We start from the raw sequence: 20,346 nt of genomic DNA on the forward strand, positions 1-20,346 counted from the left end.
GGTGATTGTCTAAGACAGTCTGGAGATGGTTCATGGGCCACTACAGAGTCCACAGCCAGGACAGAATATATATGCCTATTACTGGATGCATGGGTCGGGGAAAGACCTCCTGGGTCCCTTGGCATATAGTGCTGGATCTCACGGATTTCAGAAAGTCACTTTTGTTTGTGTACAGATACCAAATTGTTGTTGAGGGTAATACAAATTAGGGAAATTTTCAGCCATGATACTTGACACTTAAAAATTATTAAATTAGCTTGGGCAGAGTGGCTCAGTTGGTTGAGTGTTCTCCTGTGCACCAAAAGTTGCCGGTTCGATTCCCAGTCAGGGCACATACCTGGGTTACAGGTTTGATCCCTGGTTGAGGTGTGTACAGAAGGCAATCAATTGATGTTCTCTCTCTCATCTCTCTCTCTCTCTCTCTCTCTCTCTCTCTCTCTCTCTCTCTCTCTTCATGTCATCTGGTGAGGATTAAAAAAGAAATAATACATTATTAAATTATTGGATGATTGATTCTTATTCTATGGACAAAATGAAAGTATTTTTTAAAGTTACTTCTTTTTTCTTTCTGATTTTTTCTGTTGTTGTTTTTTCCCCTAAAGGTACCACTTTTTTAAAAAAATCTAAACTCAAGATCTCTAAGTTGTCTTTTAGATATTCATCTCTTGACCTAGAGTTTGGTAAATGTAGTTAAAATGTGTACCACCTCTAGTTGTTTATATCTGTATTAACTGCTGCCTGTGGCCTCGCTCATGCTTTTATCACCTTTTTCTGAGCTACTCTTAATTGTCTTCTAATTATTTTTACTACTTCTAGTCTCTCTCCACATTAATCCATCTTTCTGGTGCCAGTGGAACCCTTCTGAAGCACAAGTCAGTTCACACCATATCCTTTAAAATAGACCAGATGGCTATGAGACCATCTGGATAAAATCCAAATTTCCTCTGTGCCATTCAGACCCTTCCACCATCTGGCCTCAATCTGCCTATCCACCCTTTCCTCTCAGCAATTCCTTCCAAATTTGACATGCTGATATTTCCCAAGTGAATTTCTCAAAACACTATTTTCTCAGCTGTTAATAGATGATACATTAAACACATTTCCCATGGCCAAATAAGCTGGGATGGCAATGCTGGCATAAACAGATCCTTGTAGGACTTCTTAGAGATACCTGTGTTGAAAATATGAATATTTGGTAAAACTGTAGAGAAAATAAAAGGAATGATGAACACAAAATTCAGGGTAGTAGTTATCTTGTGTGGAAAGGAGGAAGGTGTGACAAGTGAGGTATATACAAGAGGCTTTAATGATGTTCAGAATTATTCTGTTTCTTAAGTTAGGTAGTATGCACATGGGTGGATGTTATTTGGAAAAGGCCACACTTCTCTCTCATGTTTTAATGTCTCTGAAATTCGGATGGTCTTATAATTACTGAGCACCAACTGACAGTTGTGATGTAGTTGTCTTTACCTTAGAAATTTCTTTCTTTTTTTTATTATTCCTCACCTGAGAATATTTTTCCCATTGATATTTAGAAAGAGTGGAAGGGAGGGGGAGAGACAGAGAGAAACATCGATGTGAGATAGACATATCAATTAATTGCCTCCTACATGAGTCCCAACCAGGGCCAGGGATGAAGCCTACAATCAAGGTACATGTCCTTGACTAGAATTGAACCTGTGACCCTTAATCCCATGAGCCAACACTCTTACCACTGAGCCAAACTGGCTAGGGCTATCTTAGACATTTCTTAACCAATTTATTTTACTTAGGTTTTCCTTGTTTGTATATATGAGTGACATGTGACAAAAATCTAAGTCTGAAAAATCTATTGGTTTAATTACAAAATAAAGATCTAAATGGCAAGAAAAAAAATCATCCCTAAGTTTGTAACAATATATACATTCAAGCTTGATGGTAACATAAGGATCTTCATGGCTGAAGCCAATTTCCCATGACTTGTTTTCTCATTTGGTCAATGTATATTGTAAAGATGTTAAATAGCAAGCTCAGTGACTATTAATATTCAACTCAAATGACCCACTAACATTCTTCACCAAATCTGGCCTTTTCAAAAACAAAAAGCAACAACTGGAAAGACCACTTTGCTAAATATCTAAATAAATGACAATCAGCATTTATGTGCTAACAGGAAAAGGCTACCAGGTTTCCTAAACTCAAGTTGGTCTTAGCTTCTCCTAATTGCAATTAAGCATAGTTCTATATAATAGTAATTAGTTGTGTTCTCAATATCAGAACCATAAAGTCCTTAAGGTACTGTGGCTTCCCACTGAAATCACTGGATAAATCATATAGACAAAAAATCAGCAAAGAAACAGCAATCCTAAATGACTCACTAGATCAAATGGACTTAATTGACATCTTCAGAACATTTCACCCCAGAGCCATGGAATATACGTTCTTCTCAAGTGCACATGGGACATTTTCAAAGACAGACCACATATTGGGTCACAGGCAAAGTCTCTCCAAATTCAAGAAGATTGAAATCATATCAAGCATCTTCTCAGACAACAATGCATAATATTCGAAATAAACTATAATAAAAACAATAAAAAAAATTCAAACACTTGGAAGCTGCATAGCATGCTATCAAACAATGATTGGTTACCAAAGAGATAAACGAAGAAATTAAAAACATCCTGGAAACAAATGACAATGAAAGCACAACAATCCAATATCTGAGAGGATGCTTGGTATGATTTCAATCTTCTTGAATTTGAGGAGACTTTTTTTTTAAATTGCTTAAAGTATTACAAAAAGTATTACATATGTCTCCTTCCCCCCCCCCCCCCCCGCCCTTGACAATCCCCTGGCCTCCCCTCCCCCCCAATGTCTTATGTCCATTGGTTATGCTTATATGCATGCATACAAGTTCTTTGGTTGATCTCTTACCCACCCCCCTCCTGCCCTCCCACCCTCCCTGGCCCTCCTGCTGTAGTTTGACAGTCTGTTCGAGGCAGCTCTGCCTCTGTATCTATTTTTGTTCATAAGTTTATAATGGTCTTTATTATCCAGAAATGAGTGACATCATGTGGTATTTTTCCTTCATTGACTAACTTATTTCACTTAGCATAATGCTCTCCAGTTCCATCCACGCTGTTGCAAATGGTAAGAGTTCCTTCTTTTTTAGAGCAGCATAGTATTCCATCGTGTAGATGTACCACAGTTTTCTAATCCATTCATCTACAGATGGGCACTTAGGCTGTTTCCAGATCTTAGCTATGGTGAATTGTGCTGCTATGAACATAGGGGTGCATATATCCTTTCTGATTGGTGTTTCTGGTTTCCTGGGATATATTCCTAGAAGTGGGATCACAGGGTCAAATGGGAGTTCCATCTGTAGTTTTTTGAGGAAACTCCATACTGTCTTCCATAGTGGCTACACCAGTCTGCATTCCCACCAGCAGTGCACAAGTGTTCCTTTTTCTCCACATCCTTTCCAGCACTTGTCGTTTGTTGATTTGTTGATGATAGCCAGTCTGACAGGTGTGAGATGGTACCTCATTGTTGTTTTGATTTGCATCTCTCGGATGATTAGTGACTTTGAGCATGTTTTCATATGTCTCTTGGCTTTCTGAATGTCCTCTTTTGAAAGGTGGCTATTTAGATTCTTTGCCCATTTTTTGATTGGATTGTTTATCTTCCTTTTGTTAAGTTGTATGAGTTCCCTATAAATTTTGGAGATTAGGCCCTTATCAGATATGACATTGGCAAATATGTTTTCCCACGCAGTGGGTTTTCTTGTTGTTTTGTTGATGGTTTCTTTTGCTGTGCAGAAGCTTTTTATTTTGATGTAGTCCCATTTATTTATTTTCTCTTTAGTTTCCATTGCCCTAGGAGCTGTATCAGTGAAGAAATTGCTTCGGCATATGTCTGAGATTTTGTTGCCTTTGGATTCTTCTAGTATTTGTATGATTTCCCGTCGTATATTTAAGTCCTTTATCCATTTTGAGTTTATTTTTGTGTATGGTGTAAGTTGGTGGTCCAGTTTCATTTTCTTGCATGTATCTGTCCAATTTTCCCAACACCATTTATTGAAGAGACTATCTTGACTCCATTGTATGTTTTTGCCTCCTTTGTCAAATATTAATTGAGCATATTGGTTGGGGCTGATTTCTGGGGTCTCTATTCTATTCCATTGATCTATATGCCTGTTCTTGTGCCAGTACCAGGCAGTTTTGAGAACAGTGGCTTTGTAATACAGCTTGATATCTGGTATTGAGATCCCACCTACTTTGTTCTTTCTCAGGATCGCTGCAGCTATTCGGGGTCCTTTTTTATTCCAGATGAATTTTTGGAGAGTACGTTCTAGGTCTGTGAAATATGCCATTGGTATTTTAATGGGAAGTGCGTTGAATTTATAGATTGCTTTGGGCAGTATGGACATTTTAATGATGTTGATTCTACCAATCCAAGAACATGGTATGTTCTTCCATCTGTTTATGTCTTCCTCTATCTCTTTTTTCAACGTCCTGTAGTTTTCTGAGAAGAGGTCTTTTACCTCTTTAGTTAAGTTTATTCCTAGGTAGCTTAATTTTTTTGGTGCGATGGTAAATGGGATTGCTTTTTTAGTCTCTCTTTCTGCACATTCACTATTGGTGTATAGAAATGCCATAGATTTCTTGGCGTTAATTTTGTATCCTGCTACATTGCCGAATTCTTTTATTAAGTCTAATAGTTTATTGATGGAGTCTTTAGGGTTTTTTAAGTATAATATCATGTCGTCTGCAAATAAGGACAGTTTTACTTCTTCTTTTCTAATTTGGATGCCTTTCATTTCTTCTTGTCTAATTGCAATGGCTAATACTTCCAGTACTATGTCAAACAGGAGTGGTGAGAGTGGGCATCTCTGTCTTGTTCCTGTTCTTAGAGGAAATGATGTTAGTTTTTGTCCATTGAGTATGATGTTGGCTGTGGGTTTGTCATATATGGCTTTTATTATGTTGAGGTATGATCCTTCAATTCCCACCTTGCTGAGAGTTTTTATCAAAAATGGGTTTTGAATTTTGTCAAACGCTTTTTCTGCATCAATTGATATGACTATGTGGTGTTTTTCTTTCAATTTGTTTATGTGCTGTATCACGTTCATTGATTTGCGGATATTGTACCATCCTTGCATCCCTGGGATAAATCCTACTTGGTCATGGGGTATGATCTTTCTGATGTACTGCTGGATCCGATTTGCTAAGATTTTGTTGAGGATTTTGGCATCTATGTTCATGAGGGATATTGGCCTGTAATTCTCTTTCATTGTGTTGTCTTTACCTGGTTTTGGTATTAGGGTGACGCTGGCTTCATAGAATGAGTTTGGAAGTGTCTTCCTCTTGGATTTTTTGTAGTAGTCTGAGGAGGATAGGTTTTAGTTCTTCCTTGAATGTTTGGTAAAACTCCCCTGTGAAGCCGTCTAGCCCTGGGCTTTTGTTTGATGGAAGCTTTTTGATGACTGCTCAATTTCTTCCATAGTTATTGGCCTATTGAGATTTTTAGATTCTTCCTGATCAAGTTTTGGAATGTTGTATTTTTCTAGGAATATGTCCATTTCCTCCAAGTTGTCTAGTTTGTTGGAGTAGAGTTGTCCATAGTATTTATTAACAATCATTTGTATTTCTGTTGGATCTGTTGTTATTTCGCCTCTATCATTTCTGATTTTGTTGATTTGGGTCCTTTCTCTTTGCTTCTTGGTGAGCCTGGCTAGAGGTTTGTCAATCTTGTTTATCCTTTCAAAGAACCAGGTCTTTGTTTCATTGATTTTCTGTATTGTTTTTTTGGTCTCTATGTCATTTATTTCTGCTCTAATCTTTATTATTTCCTTCCTTCTACTCACGCTGGGCTTTTCTTGTTGCTCTCTTTCTAATTCATTGAGCTGTAGAGTTAGATGATTTACTACCATTTTTTCTTGTTTGTTGAGATAGGCCTGTAGAGCTATAAACTTCCCTCTCAGGACTGCTTTCATTGCGTCCCAAAGGTTTTGGATTGTTGTGTTTTCATTGTCATTAGTTTCCAGGATGTTTTTAATTTCTTCTTTGATCTCATTGGTAAACCAATCAATATTTAATAACGTGCTATTCAGCTTCCAAGTGTTTGAGTATTTTGAGTTGTTTTTGTTGTAGTTTATTTCTAATATTATGGCCTTGTGGTCTGAGAAGATGCTTGGTATGATTTCAATCTTCTTGAATTTGGGGAGACTTTGTTTGTGACCCAATATGTGGTCTATTTTTGAAGATGTCCCATGAGCACTTGAGATGAACGTATATTTTGTGGCTTTGGGGTGAAGTGTTCTGGAGATGTCAATTAAGTCCTTCTGATCTAGTGAGTCATTTAGGATTGCTGTTTCTTTGCTGAGTTTTTGTCTAGCGGATTTATCCAGTGATGTCAGTGGTGTATTAAAGTCCTCTACTATGATTGTATTGTTGTCGATCTCTCCCCTGATATCTTCCAGGAGTTTTCTTATGTATGTGGGTGCTCCTGCATTGGGTGCATATATGTTTATCTGGTTTATATCCTCTTGTTGTATTGATCCCTTTAGTATTATGAAGTGGCCTTCCTTATCTCTTGTTATGGCCTTCACATTGAGGTCTATTTTGTCTGATATAAATATTGCTACCCCAGCTTTTTTTTCCTTTCCATTTGCCTGAAAGATATTTTTCCATCCCTTCACTTTCAGTCTGTGTGAGTCCCTTCTAATGAGGTGGGTCTCTTGTAGACAGCAAATATATGGGTCATGTTTTTTTATCCATTCAGCCACTCAATGTCTTTTGATTGGACCATTTAGTCCATTTACGTTTAAAGTTATTATTGAAAGGTACTTGTTTGTAGCCATTTCTATTTTTTTGTGTGTCTGTTTTCTTTCTGGGCTTTTTAGTTATTCTTTTTACACCAGTCCCTTTAGTATTTATTGCATTGCTGGCTTGGTGGTAATAAACTCCCTTAGCCTTTTTTTTGTCTGTGAAGCTTCTTATTTCCCCTTCAATTTTGAATGATAGCCTTGCTGGATAGAGTATTCTTGGATTCAGTCCTTTGCTTTGCATCACTTTGTAAATTTCCGTCCATTCTTTTCTGGCCTGATGTGTTTCTGTTGAGAAGTCATTTGATAATCTTATGGGGGATCCTTTGTTGGTAACTCTCTGTTTCTCTCTTGCAGCCTTTAAGATTCTTTGTCATGTACATTTGCCATCGTTATTATGATGTGTCTTGGTGTGGGTCTTTTGGGGTTCATCTTGCCTGGGACTCTCAGTACTTGTGTAACTTTTTTCTTCCCCATATCTGGGAAGTTTTCTGACATTATTTCTTCAAATAGATTTTCTAATCCTTGCTGCTCTTCTTGTCCTTCTTGCAGCCCTATTATGTGTATGTTACTTCATTTCATGTTGTCCCGAAGCTCCCTTAGGCTCTCCTCCTGCTTTTTAATTCTTTTCTCCAGTTGCTGTTCAGATTGAGCTTTTTTCTACGCCTTATCTTCTAATTCCCTAATTCGGTCCTCTGCTTCTTCTAGTCTGCTGTTGAAACTTTCCATGGTGTTTTTGATTATAGCTATATCACTTTTCATGTCTTCCTGATTCTTGCATAGGTTGTTGATTTTCTCATCCATCCGGTGAATGAATTGTACAACCATTATTCTGAATTCTTTTTCTGTCATGTTGCATGCTTCAACTTCATTAATTTCCTTTCTTGGCGACTCTTCATTGTCTTTCCTCTGGGTGTTGTTTCGTCTCTTCATTCTGATTATCTCCCGATGGTTCAAACGTCAAGTTGCGTGGGCCTGGGCCATGTGCAGTGGGAGCCTCCCACCCCCCTAGTGTCACTGAAGAGCCCTGACACTAAGATGTGTAGTTGTTGTGGGTTGGTGGGAACCAGGCTCGCTCAGAGTCAGTGTTGTCAGCGCTCAATGTGGCCTCGTACGCGCCCTTAGAATCAGGGACCCTGCCTGCACCGTGCTGAAACAGAGACCCCCCTGAAGCGTGTTGAAAACCAGAGCCCCCTAGCATGCACCAGGAGTCAGAGTTCCCCAAGAATTCAGTATCAGAGTCTCTGTTGCTTTGCATGACCTTGCCTTGAGATCCAGGGTCCCTGTGTGGCCTTGCACCAGGAATTGGAGTCACTGGCTCTTAGTATGAATGCACAGGAAATCAGGATCTCAGGCGCAGGTGATAAAAAACACAGTCAACTCACTGGTGCTTGGTGCTGCCTCCTGCCCAGAGAAGCGACGTCCCTGGGCCTGTGATACGTGGGACAAATTCCCGGTGTTCGCGGGATTGCTTCCAGCCCAGGGCTCCTGAACCTGGCCCTACACGGGATCAGTTCCAAGGTGCTTGCGCACTTCCAGGCTAAAGTTCCTGGAGCGCTGAGGCCCCGGCAAGGGGTGGGTCTATCAGTTAGTTACTCTGGCGCTGCCCTCAAGCCTGCGGGAATGGGGGATGGGCTCTGTTACTCACGGAACTGCTGTGGGGGTTTCTGAACTTTTGGTGTCCGCAGGTCTGTAGCTGTGGTCACAAGTCTCTGTCCCCAGTGGCTGCAGGGTCCTGGTATGCGTCTGAGATCAAACTGGGTGGTGCTGAGGCCAGGATCCGTCTCAAGCAGCTCTGTTTCCCAAGATGGTGTGGTCGCCGTGCCTGCGCTGGCTGCCCAGGAGTATCGGCGCAGGGAGCGGGACTCCGCTGCCTAAGACTGCCCGGTTTAGCAGCCTCTTAGAAAACCTGCAGAATCTAACTGTCCCTAGCTCATACACACACACCACACACATCCACACACTCCTCTATCACTTCCTTGCGCTCTCACACTCTCTCCCTCCCTACCTTCCTGCTGGTCGCCATTTTCTCCGACCAGCCCTTTTCAACAATCCAAAATCTATGGGACACAATGAAAGCAGTCCTGAGAGGGAAGTTTATAGCTCTACAGGCATACCTCAAAAAACAAGAAAAAATGGTAGTAAATCATCTAACTCTACAATTCAAAGAATTAGAAAGAGAGCAACAAGAAAAGCCCAGAGGGAGCAGAAGGAAGAAGATAATAAAGATTAGAGCAGAAATAAATTACATAGAGACCAAAAAAAAAAAAAACAATACAAAAAAATCAATGAAACCAAGAGCTGGTTCTTTGAAAGGATAAACAAGATTGATGAACCTCTAGCCAGGCTCACCAAAAGCAAAGAGAGAAGACCCAAGTAAACAAAATCAGAAATGAAAGAGGTGAAATAACAACAAACCCCAGAGAAATACAAAGGGTTGTTAAAAAATACTATGAACAACTCTACTCCATCAAACTAGACAACCTGGAGGAAATGGACATATTCCTAGAAAAATAAAAACTTCCAAAACTGAATCAGGAAGACTCTAAAAATCTCAATAGGCCAGTAACTATGGAAGAAATTGAAGCAATCATCAAAAAGCTTCCAGCAAACAAAAGACCGGGGCCAGATGGCTTCAGAGGGGAGTTTTAGAAAACATTCAAGGAAGAACTAAAACCTATCCTCCTCAGACTATTCCAAAAAATTCAAGAGGAAGGAACAATTCCAAGCTCATTTTATGAAGTCAGCATTACCCTAATACCAAAACAGGTAAAGACAACACAATGAAAGAGAATTACAGGCTAATATCCCTCATGAACATAGATGCCAAAATACTCAACAAAATTCTAGCAAATCTGATTCAGCAATACATAAGAAAGATCATACACCATGACCGAGTAGGATTTATCCCAGGGATGCAAGGATGGTACAATATCCGCAAATCTATAAACACGATAAATCACATAAACAAATTGAGAGATAAAAATCACATAGTCATATCAATTGATGCAGAAAAAGCATTTGTCAAAATCCAACACCCTTTCTTGATAAAAACCCTCAGCAAAATGGGAATAGAGGGATCATACCTCATCATTATAAAAGCCTTATATTACAAACCTACAGCCAACATCATAATCAATGGGGAAAAATTAAAACCATTTCACCTAAGAACAAGAATGAGACGGGGATGCCCACTCTCACCACTCCTGTTTGACATAGTTCTGGAAGGGCTAGCCATAGCAATTAGACAAGAAGAAGAAAGAAAAAGAATCCAAATTGGAAAAGAAGACATAAATCTGTCATTATTTGCAGATGACATGATACTGTACATAGAAAACCCTAAAAACTCCATCAAAAAGTTATTAGACTTAATAAATTAATTTGGCAATGTAGCAGGATACAAAATTAACACTGAGAAATCTATGGCATCACTATACACCAATAGTGAACTTACAGAAAGAAAGATGAAAAAAAAACCAATCCCATTTACCATCGCACCAAAAAATTAAGATACCTAGGAATGAACTTAACTAAGGAGGTGTAAGACCTCTACTCAGAATACTACAGGATGCTGAAAAAAGAGATAGAGGAAGACATAAAGAGATGGAAGAACATACCGTGTTCATGGATTGGTAGAATTAACATTATTAAAATGTCCGTACTACCCAAAGCAATCTATAGATTCAATGCACGCCCCACTAAAATACCAATGGCATATTTTGCAGACCTAGAACGAACTCTCCAAAAATTCATCTGAAATTAAAAAAAGACCCCGAATAGTTGCAGCAATCCTGAGAAAGAAGAACAAGTTAAGAGGAATCTCAATACCAGATATCAAGCTGTATTACAAAGCCACTGTTCTCAAAACTGCCTGGTACTGGCACAAGAACAGACATATAGATCAATGGAATGGAATAGAATAGAGAATCCAGAAATTGACCCAAACCACTATCCTCAATTAATATTTGACAAAGGAGTCAGGAGCATACAATGGAGTCAAGATAGTCTCTCCAATAAATGGTGTTGGGAAAAATGCAAAAAAAAAAAAAAAAAAAAAAAGAAAAAAGAAAAAAAGAAACTAGACCACAAACTTACACCATAAACAAAAATAAACTCAAAGTGGATAAAGGACTTAAACATAAGATGGGAAACCATAAAAATATTAGAGGAATCCTCAGGCGGCAAAATGTCAGACATATGCTGAAGCAATTTCTTCACTATACAGCTCCTAGGGCAATGGAAACTAAAGAGAAAATAAACAAATGGGACTACATCAAAATAAAAAGAAACCATCAACAAAACAATAAGAAAGCCCATTGCATGGGAGAACATATTTTTCAATGTTATAACCGATAAGGGTTTAATCTCCAACATTTATAGGGAACTCATACAACTTAACAAAAAGAAGATAAACAACCCAATCAAAAAATGGGCAATGTACCTAGATAGATACTTTTTGAAAGAAGACATAAGGAAGGCCAAGAGACATATGAAAACATGCTAAAAGTCACTAATCATCCGAGAGATGAGAGATGCAAATCAAAACAACAATGAGGTACCATCTCACACCTGTCAGAATGGCTATCATCAACAAATCAACAAAGGACAAGTGCTGGCAAGGATGCAGAGGAAAAGGAACCCTTGTGCACTGCTGGTGGGAATGCATACTGGTGCAGCCACTGTGGAGAACAGTATGGAGTTTCCTCAAAAACTAAAAATGGAACTCCCATTTGACCCAGTGATCCCACTCCTAGGAATATATCCCAAGAAACTAGAAACACCAATCAGAAAGGATATATGCATCCGTATATTCACAGCAGCACAATTTACCATATCTAAGATTTGGAAACAGCCTAAGTGCCCATCAGCAGATGAGTGGATTAAAAACTGTGGTACATATACACAATGGAATACTATGCTGAGGTAAAAAAGAAGGAATTCTTACCATTTGCAACAGCATGGATGGAACTGGAGAGCATATGCTAAGCAAAATAAGCCAGTCAGAGAAAGATAAATATCACATGATCTCACTCATTTGTGGAATCTAATGAACAACATAAACTGATGAACAAAAACAGATCCAGAGACAGAGAAGCATCAATCATACCGTCAAATCTCAGAAGGAAGGTGGGGGAGGTTGGGGGTAGGGGGGAGACCAACCAAAGGACTTGTATGCATGCATATAAGCCTAACCAATAGACACAGACACCAGGGGGGTGAGGGCATGAGTGGGGGTGTGGGAGGGCAATGGGGGGGGGGTAAGGACACATATGTAATACCTTAATCAATAAAGAAAAAATTTTTAAAAAGTTACTGTGGCTTATGTATTGTTATCACATATAATGTTGTGGATATAATGTAAGCTAATCTATCATTTGATTAATGGTAATGTTTGTATAAGTGGTACATTGATCACATCCTCAAAATATAGGGTTTGATTTGTGACTCAGCCTTGTTTATACTGCCTCGGGATCTTAAAATTCTATCCATAAATCTATATTTGAAACCGTCTATAATGTGTGGTTATTATTTATTTGTCTCATGGTCACTAGATTAAGAGAGATTAAAAGTTAGATAAACTAATTTATAAAATCCCCAATTTACGCCTTTACTAACCTTCAAGGTAAAAGTGTTGGTTTGACTAGTAGTGGGTCCAAATCTAGCATACATTGGAATTGGACTATTAGGAGATGCTCAGATTCTATATCTGACCAAACCTGGATTTCTTAGATTCACGGAGATACTGCTTATCCTGATCATCACTTTCTATGTCTTAAATTATATAGTCAGCAATAATCCTGCAGTCTTTTTTAGAGTGGATTTCCATTCTATTGCTCATATTTTGATTTTTTGAAAGGGAAACTCTTTAGTTCATTTGTAATCCCTATATTTTCTGTTTTTCAAAGTAACAACATAGTGCTAAGCCCTTAATAACTAACTATATATTGCATTTTAATCCTAATCATTTATGAGGTGAAGACTTTTGAAAGTGTGCACTATCCTTAAATGCATTAGCAGCATGAAAATAAAGATTATTTAGAAGTGGACACTCTGTGGTCTACTTAGTTCTAATATCTTTATTATTCCTAAAAGTGGGCCAGAAATCCTGGGATTGCTACTTTTGCCACTTATTTTTGAGAATTGATAAATCCTAGGATGTATTTCACCTCCTGAACTTATTACATATCAAAAATTAAATCTTCCCAAGACCAAGAAAATACATGAAAAGTTAATTGTGACTGCAGATCATATCAAAATTAAGCTTAGACCAGCCAGTATAGCTCAGTTGGTTGAGAGTCCTCCCATGCAACAGGAAGTCCCTGGTTCAATTACTAGTCAGGGTACATGCCTGGGTTGCCAACTCAATCCCCAGGAGGGGGCATGTAAAAAGCAACCAATTGATGTTTCTTTCTCATGGATGTTTCTATTTTTCTCTCTCTGAAATAAGTAAAAACATATTTTAAAAAATAAGCATAAATTCATAGCTGGAAATACTTTTCTTAGTAAAGGAGATACTTAATTGTTTTGTAAAATTTTAAAATGAAAAATTCTTAATGATTTAATTCATTCTAATCCTATCCTATAAAATAAAAGCCCAGTGACTGAAACAGTGGAATGACCAGAACGACCAGAGACCAGGGAAATCAGGCAGGTAGGCAAGTGGTTAGGGGTGATGAGGCAGGCAGGCAGAAGCAGTTAGGGGTGATCAGAAAGGCAGGCGAGTGGTTAGGGGTGATCAGGCAGGCATAGGCGGTTAGTGGTGATGAGGCAGGCAGGCAAGTGGTTTGGTGCAATCAGGCAGGCAGGCAAGCAGTTAGGGACAATGAGGCAGGCAGGCAGAGTGGTTAGGGGTGATGAGGCAGGCCAGCGAAAGGTTAAGAGCAATAAGGCAAGCTGGCGAGTGGTTAAGGGTGATCAGGTAGGCAGACAAGCGATTAGGGGCGATCAGGCAGGCAGGCACACAGTTAGAAGCCAGCAGTCCCAGATTGCGAGAGTGATGTCTGACTGTCAGTTTAGGCCCGATCCTCAGGGATTCTTGAGGGATCGGGCCTAAACTGGAAGTTGGACATCCCCCGAAATGTCCTAGATTGCAAGAGAGTGAGCTGGATTCAGGGACCATCCCCAGTGCAAGAATTTTGTGCATCGGCCCTCTAGTTTAATAAGAATAAAATGAATTGCTTTTTAGATTAATTAAAAATTTTAATCTTTATTGTTGAGAGTATTACAGATGGCCTCCACTTTCCCCCCATTGCCTGCCTACACTGGGTTCCTGCCCCATCCCAGGCCTTTACCACCCTATCCTCTGTGTCCTTAGATAAGATCTTTGGTTAATCTCTTCCCACCCCCTCTCTCCCTTCCCCTCTAAGATTAATCAGCATTCCATGCTTCCATGCCTCTGATTCTGTTTTATTCAGCAGTTTATTTTGTTCATTAGATTTCTTGTTAATTTATTTTGATTTTTAGATTCGATTATTGATAGATATGTATTTGTTGCCATTTTATTATTCATATTTCTTCTTCTTCTTCTTCTTCTTCTTCTTCTTCTTCTTCTTCTTCTTCTTCTTCTTCTTCTTCTTCTCCTCCTCCTCCTCATGCTCCTCTTCCTCCTCCTCCTCCTCTCCTACTCCTCCTCCTTCTTCTTCCTGCTCTTCTTCAAGAATATCCTTCAACATTTCATGTAACACAGGTTTGGTGATGAACTCGTTTAGCATTTTTTTTCATATTTAAATATTTGTCACAGACCCATTGCTTTAAATGTATATTTATTAACTGTCCAGAGACAGTTTTGGTCTCCCTCAGACTTTTGAAAATTTTAAATGATCCAGGCAACTCCTGTGAAGATCAAGTTTTCAAATTCTTCACCAAGGGCATCCTTAGCTCATTTGTGCTCCCAGGTAGTATTCAGGTAGCAGCAGTCTATGCTTCAAGCATCCATCTTTCCCTGCTAAGTCGGCAATACTCATTTGATTTCTGCCGGGTTCTACACCTGACACAGTGGTCAGGATTTCTTCTTTAGTATTTTCTTATCTGTGAAGTTTTCTATTTTACCTTCAATTCTAAATGATAGCTTTGCTGGGTAGAGTAATCTTGGGTCTAGGTCCTCGCTATTCATCACTTTGGGTATTTCTTGCTACTCTCTTCTGGCCTGCAAATTTTCTGTTGGGAAATCAGCTGACAGTCATCTGGGTGATTCCTTGTAGGTAACTAACTGCTTTTCTCTTGCTGCTTTTAAGATTCTCTCCTTGTCTTTAACCCATGGGATTTTAATTATGATGTGTCTTTGTGTGGGCCTCTTTGGGTTCTTCTTGTTTGGGACTCTCTGTGATTCCAGGACTTATAAATCTATTTCTTTCACCAGGTAGGGGAAGTTTTCTGTCATTATTTCTTCACATAGGTTTTCAATATCTTGCTCTCTCTCTTCTCCTTTTGGCACCATCAGAATATGAATGTTGATACCCTTGAAGTTGTCCCAGAGGATCTTTACACTTTCTTCATATTTTTTTATTCTTTTTCTTTTTGCTCTTTGATTGGGTGTTTTTTGCTTCCTCATATTCCAAATCCTTGATTTGATTCTCAGAATCCTCTACTCTACTGTTGAATCCCTATAAATTATTCTTTATTTTAGTTAGTGTATGCTTAATTTCTGACTGGTCCTTTTTCATGTCTTTGATATTCTCATTAAGATCTTTGAAAGTCCCATGAAGATCTTTGAGTAACCTTAAAAGCATGGTTTTGAACTCTGTATCCAGTAGTTTGCTTGCTTCCATTTCTTTAATTTGTGACATGTCTCTTTGTCTTCACATTTTGGCTGCTTACCTCTGTTTGTTTCTATGTATTAGGTATTGTGTTATGTCTCCTGGAATTGGTAGAGTGGCCTTGTGTAGTAGGGGTCCTGTAGGGTCCAGTGGCTCAGCCTCCCCAGTTACCTGAGCTGGGCACTCTATGTGTGCCCCTGTGTGAACTGTGTGTTGGTCTTATAGTTGAGCTTTGATTGTTGTTGGAATCACTGGGAGTAGTTGACCTTCAGACAATTGGCTGTGAGGACCTGCTGCAACTAAAGTGGGAGTACTGCTGTGCAGGAATTGAGGTCCAGCTGTGAATCAAGGCAGGTTGGTGCTAGTGCCAGATCTTGGTCCTTTTATTGATAGGTTTGGGGCATGCTGTCACCAGCTGAAGCTTGTTTGAGAGATTTTAGGAAAGTCTGAAGCCTGAGGCTATACATATGGAAAAGCTGCTGCAAACATCTTGGGTGGGACTGCAAATTGGGTAGGTAGGTACCTCAGGGAGCCCTCTGTGTGGAACAAACATTGTGCTCCAGTCTGATTGAGACTCAGATATGGCTGCCAGTCAGCCCTGTGATAGCAGAGGTCCCAGCATAGGAACAATGACCCTTCTGAGCACTCCCTTCTGGGGGAAAGATGCTCCCAAGTTCCTGCCCAATGCCAGACAACCAGGTTCCTTCCCATATGTGTCTGGGTCCCCCAGCACTGGAGCTCAGAAGAAGTGGGACCAGGTACCTTTGTGTGTAGGCCCTTTAAGAGGAACACCTGGGATTCCAGCAGCCTCCTTGCCACAGCCACAATCCCCACTGGTTTTTATGTCCCGTAGTTATGGGTACTTCTCTTCCCAGGCCTGGAACCCTGAGCTGGGGGTCTGGCGTGGTACTGGGACCCCTTGCTCCTCATGGATTTCTGCAACCTTTTGTGGTAGGGGTTCAGGATCTGAAGAAGGGGCCGACACACAAATGAAAACACTAGACGAGATATATAAATTTAGAAGGCATGGGGGGCCAGGTGGAGACTTCTCTCTTAGAGAGGCACCCTGAAACCTGGCCTTGCCTGCTTTTTATTCAATTTTAGATACACATCTTGCCCTCAGTAAAGCATGGCAAACAGACCATCTCTAAGGTCAATAAATAAAGATCAGTAAGGTTCAGTAAACATTTACTTTGAGGCTATTAGGTCAGGAAATTGCTCGAAGCCACCATTATCTCAACAGAACAATGGTTCATGGTATTAGCCCTGCCACAACCAAGGTCCATCAGCCTTCTGCATTCCTTGGTGCACTCTCATGATAGTATTGGCAGTGGATGTCTTCCAGCAATGGATGACCTCCACAGAGATAATCTCCCTCCATATTTAAAAAGGAACAGCACACTTGGGTGTCAAAACAGCCTGTTCTGTGCCTCCGCCCTGCCTACCAGTCTCAATGTGCTTTCTTCTTTACTTTTCTAGTTGTAGGACGTCCATACAGTCACCTTTCAGGTGGTTCTGAATGATGGCTGTTCTGTATTTTAGTTGTAATTTTGATGTCTAGGTTAATTTAAATATCAGCAATATTTATCCTAATAGAGATTATTTAGAACAAAATGACAATGATGGACAAGCTTTAATATCATTTGGCTGTCTCTAAAGACAACCATTGAAAAATGTCAACTATTTAATCTTATTTTTTGAAATATAATTTTCAAAATAAAATTTTTGATCAGTGATCCAATTTAAATCTTGTTAAAAGGCAAGAAAAACATGTAATCAGAAATAATTCTTCTGCCATGCCTTATATTTAAGTTAAGGCTGAGAGGGTCCATAAAAGGGGATATATGTAATACTTTCAACAATAAAGAATTACAAATAAAAATAAAGTCAAGGCCTTTCACAAATTGTTGAAAAGCATTTGGGAATCAGAGCATCATTATTTTAAAAAAGTTTTTCTTTGCTTCACCATATATATGTATTATATGTCACTTATTTCCTGACAGTTTCTTTATAAAAAGTCTATAAATGTGTTTAGAATAAGAATTTAGAATATAAAATTTTATTCCTTTTCTAATGATATGCTGAAAGTTAGAAAGTGTAAAATAATCAAGTATTAAACAACTCAAAGAACTCTCAAAATATTTCCATTAAAATTATTAATGTTTGCACTGCATTTATCTGAGAATAAAAACAACACACCAATATTAAATTGATCAGTTCAGCATTTGTTTTCATAAGAAAGATGCATGTTTGCCTATTAAAAGAGAAAGACACACTGAGGTTCAGTGTTTTGAAACTACTCCACATCATCCTGGAACCATAGAACCAGGACTTTTGTGGCTTAAGACCCTGAAGTTTTAGGAAATTCTAACTTGAGTTGCTGGAGGCAACAACCAACAGTAATTAATATACAAATGGGAGAAGTCCATCAGAAAGCTGAATGGGGCTTTGATATTCAGCAGGGCTGAAAATCTGCATATTATTACCTGCTGTTGAATAAATGGCTGAAGGCAATCCCCTAACCTGATAATCTTTTACTGTTTACCAAACTTTACCTTTGATATGCCTGTTTGCATTCCTAAAGGGCAAATGTATATTCTAGTAAATAAAAAGGATATGGGTTTGGATATTCAGTGAGCTTAGTTACTAGAACTAAGTATCCATCTGGCTGCCCCTATAGTTTCTAAATTTATATTTCTTGTCTTGTGTATTAATTTTGCACATCAGCCCTTTCTCCAGGCCTTGAACCCAGGCTGCGTGGGTTGCGGCTTCACATCTGGTGCCTTTGGACACAGATCTGGAGAAAAATATTTCACTGGAGCAAAAAACGAAGGAAAATCACCTGGAAAAGGTGGAGGATCACTGGAATGGTGGGGAGATTCACTGCGTGCAATGCTCGTGCCAGCTTCGGAAGTCTGTGGATCCATAAGTGGGTGAGTACTCTTTTATTTTAGCCAGACCATAATGGGGCAGAATTCGACAAAAGGGGGAGAGACTTTCTTGTAGACTTTTGGCTTGCATGCTCAAGGATAAAGGAATTGAGGTGTCAGAAGATCTTCTTTCACAGTTTTTGCAGATCATTATAGAATATAATCCTTGGTTTCCTGATGAGGGTACATTAGATGTTGAATGTTGGGAAAGAGTAGGTCAGAACTTGAAAAAAACTCAACAGCAGGGGGAAAACTTGCCTCCAAATTGTTTCTCCTTATGGAACATGGTATTGCATTTTCTAGAGCCTTTTAGAGAGAATAAACCTTCTCCCTTTGCACCCTCCGCTCCTAAAGAAGAGCAGAAAGAAAAATTGGAGGAGTGGCTTTCATGCCCCCCTCCACCTTTGTGTCCTGATCCTGAAATACTTAAATTGCCACTAATAGAATCACCTGTGCAAATGAAGTATGGTAGCAACCATCTGAGGTAGAAACTGTAGTTCAACTCTAACCCTGCTGTTTGCCTTAACAATAGCAAAGTTATTTTGATTTTCTGAATTGTATAAATCATCCCATTTGATTGAATGCCTTATTAACTGTGATGTGAATATCCCATTGATTGTGATCTTACTGGTTTTAGAGAGCAAATTCTCTGTACCTGGGAACCAGGACAGCACAATTATCCCAAGACCTGAGGGTTCCAGATAATGTTTCCCTGTCAACTCAGTGGTCCCAAGACCAGGACAGCACAATTACTCTAAATTTCCTCAATGGCTCTAGATAATGTGTTCCTGGCAACTCAGTGATCTCAAGACCCGAGAGCTCTAGATAATGAGTTTCTGGCAACTCAGTAGTCTCAAGACCCGAGGGCTCTAGATAATGTATTCCTGTCAACCCAGCGGTCCCAGATAATGTGTTTCTGTCAGCTCAGTGATCCCGAGACCCAAAACTGTAATTAACATGCTTAATTCTGCTTCTGTATACTGCTTTTTGGAAACCAGGTTCCTCATTCCAAACCCTGGGATGTAATCAATACCTTTGTGATTTTTGCCTATATAAACCTGGTGTTGTGGCCATCTTATCACTTCGAGTTTTGGCAGAGTGAAATACCCCCTCGGAGTCCCGGATTGCAATAAATGTGACTCTTTAATTCGACTTCTTGAGCTATCCTTCTGTGATTCACGGGGTACATTACAACACAAAGAGCTATCCAAGAAGGATTAAAGGACATGATGGTGGAGAAGAGACTTGCTTTTCCTATTATACAGGTAGCTGACCCACAGCTCCTGAATCATAATAAAACAGCATAAAAATTTTGACTTTAAAATGATAAAGGCCTTGCGTAAGAGTGTAGTATGGAATAGTCCTACCACTCCTTTTACCGGAGAAATTATGAATAACATTTCTGAAGCATTCTTAGCTCTTTATGGTTGGTATTCTCTAGCTCACATAACTCTAGATGGAGATTATTTACAATGGAAGGGATAATTTTTAGAGATATGTCAGGAGCAAGCCCACGCAAACCATGGGCTGAATGATCAAATTACTTATGAAATGTTAGTAGGGCTGGGACAATATAGTGATGTGCAAAATCAGCTAAATTTTGTGCAACAGACTTATGAGCAAGTTAGATTTTGTGGAAGAAGAGCTTGGTGAGCTTTACCAGCAAAAGGGGACCCTGAGGGAGCTTTTAGTAAATGTATGCAGGGGTCTACAGAGTCATTTTCTGATTTTGTGGCTTGCCTCACTGGAGCAGTGAGAAGACAGATTCAACATGAAACAGCAGGAGACATTTTAATTCAGTAATTAGCTTATGAAAATGCCAATGCTGATTGTAAGAAATGCCTGATGCCTCTGA

Source organism: Myotis myotis, unplaced genomic scaffold, assembly GCF_014108235.1.
Source record: "Myotis myotis isolate mMyoMyo1 unplaced genomic scaffold, mMyoMyo1.p scaffold_m19_p_3, whole genome shotgun sequence".
In the NCBI taxonomy this organism is placed as follows: Eukaryota; Metazoa; Chordata; class Mammalia; order Chiroptera; family Vespertilionidae; genus Myotis; species Myotis myotis.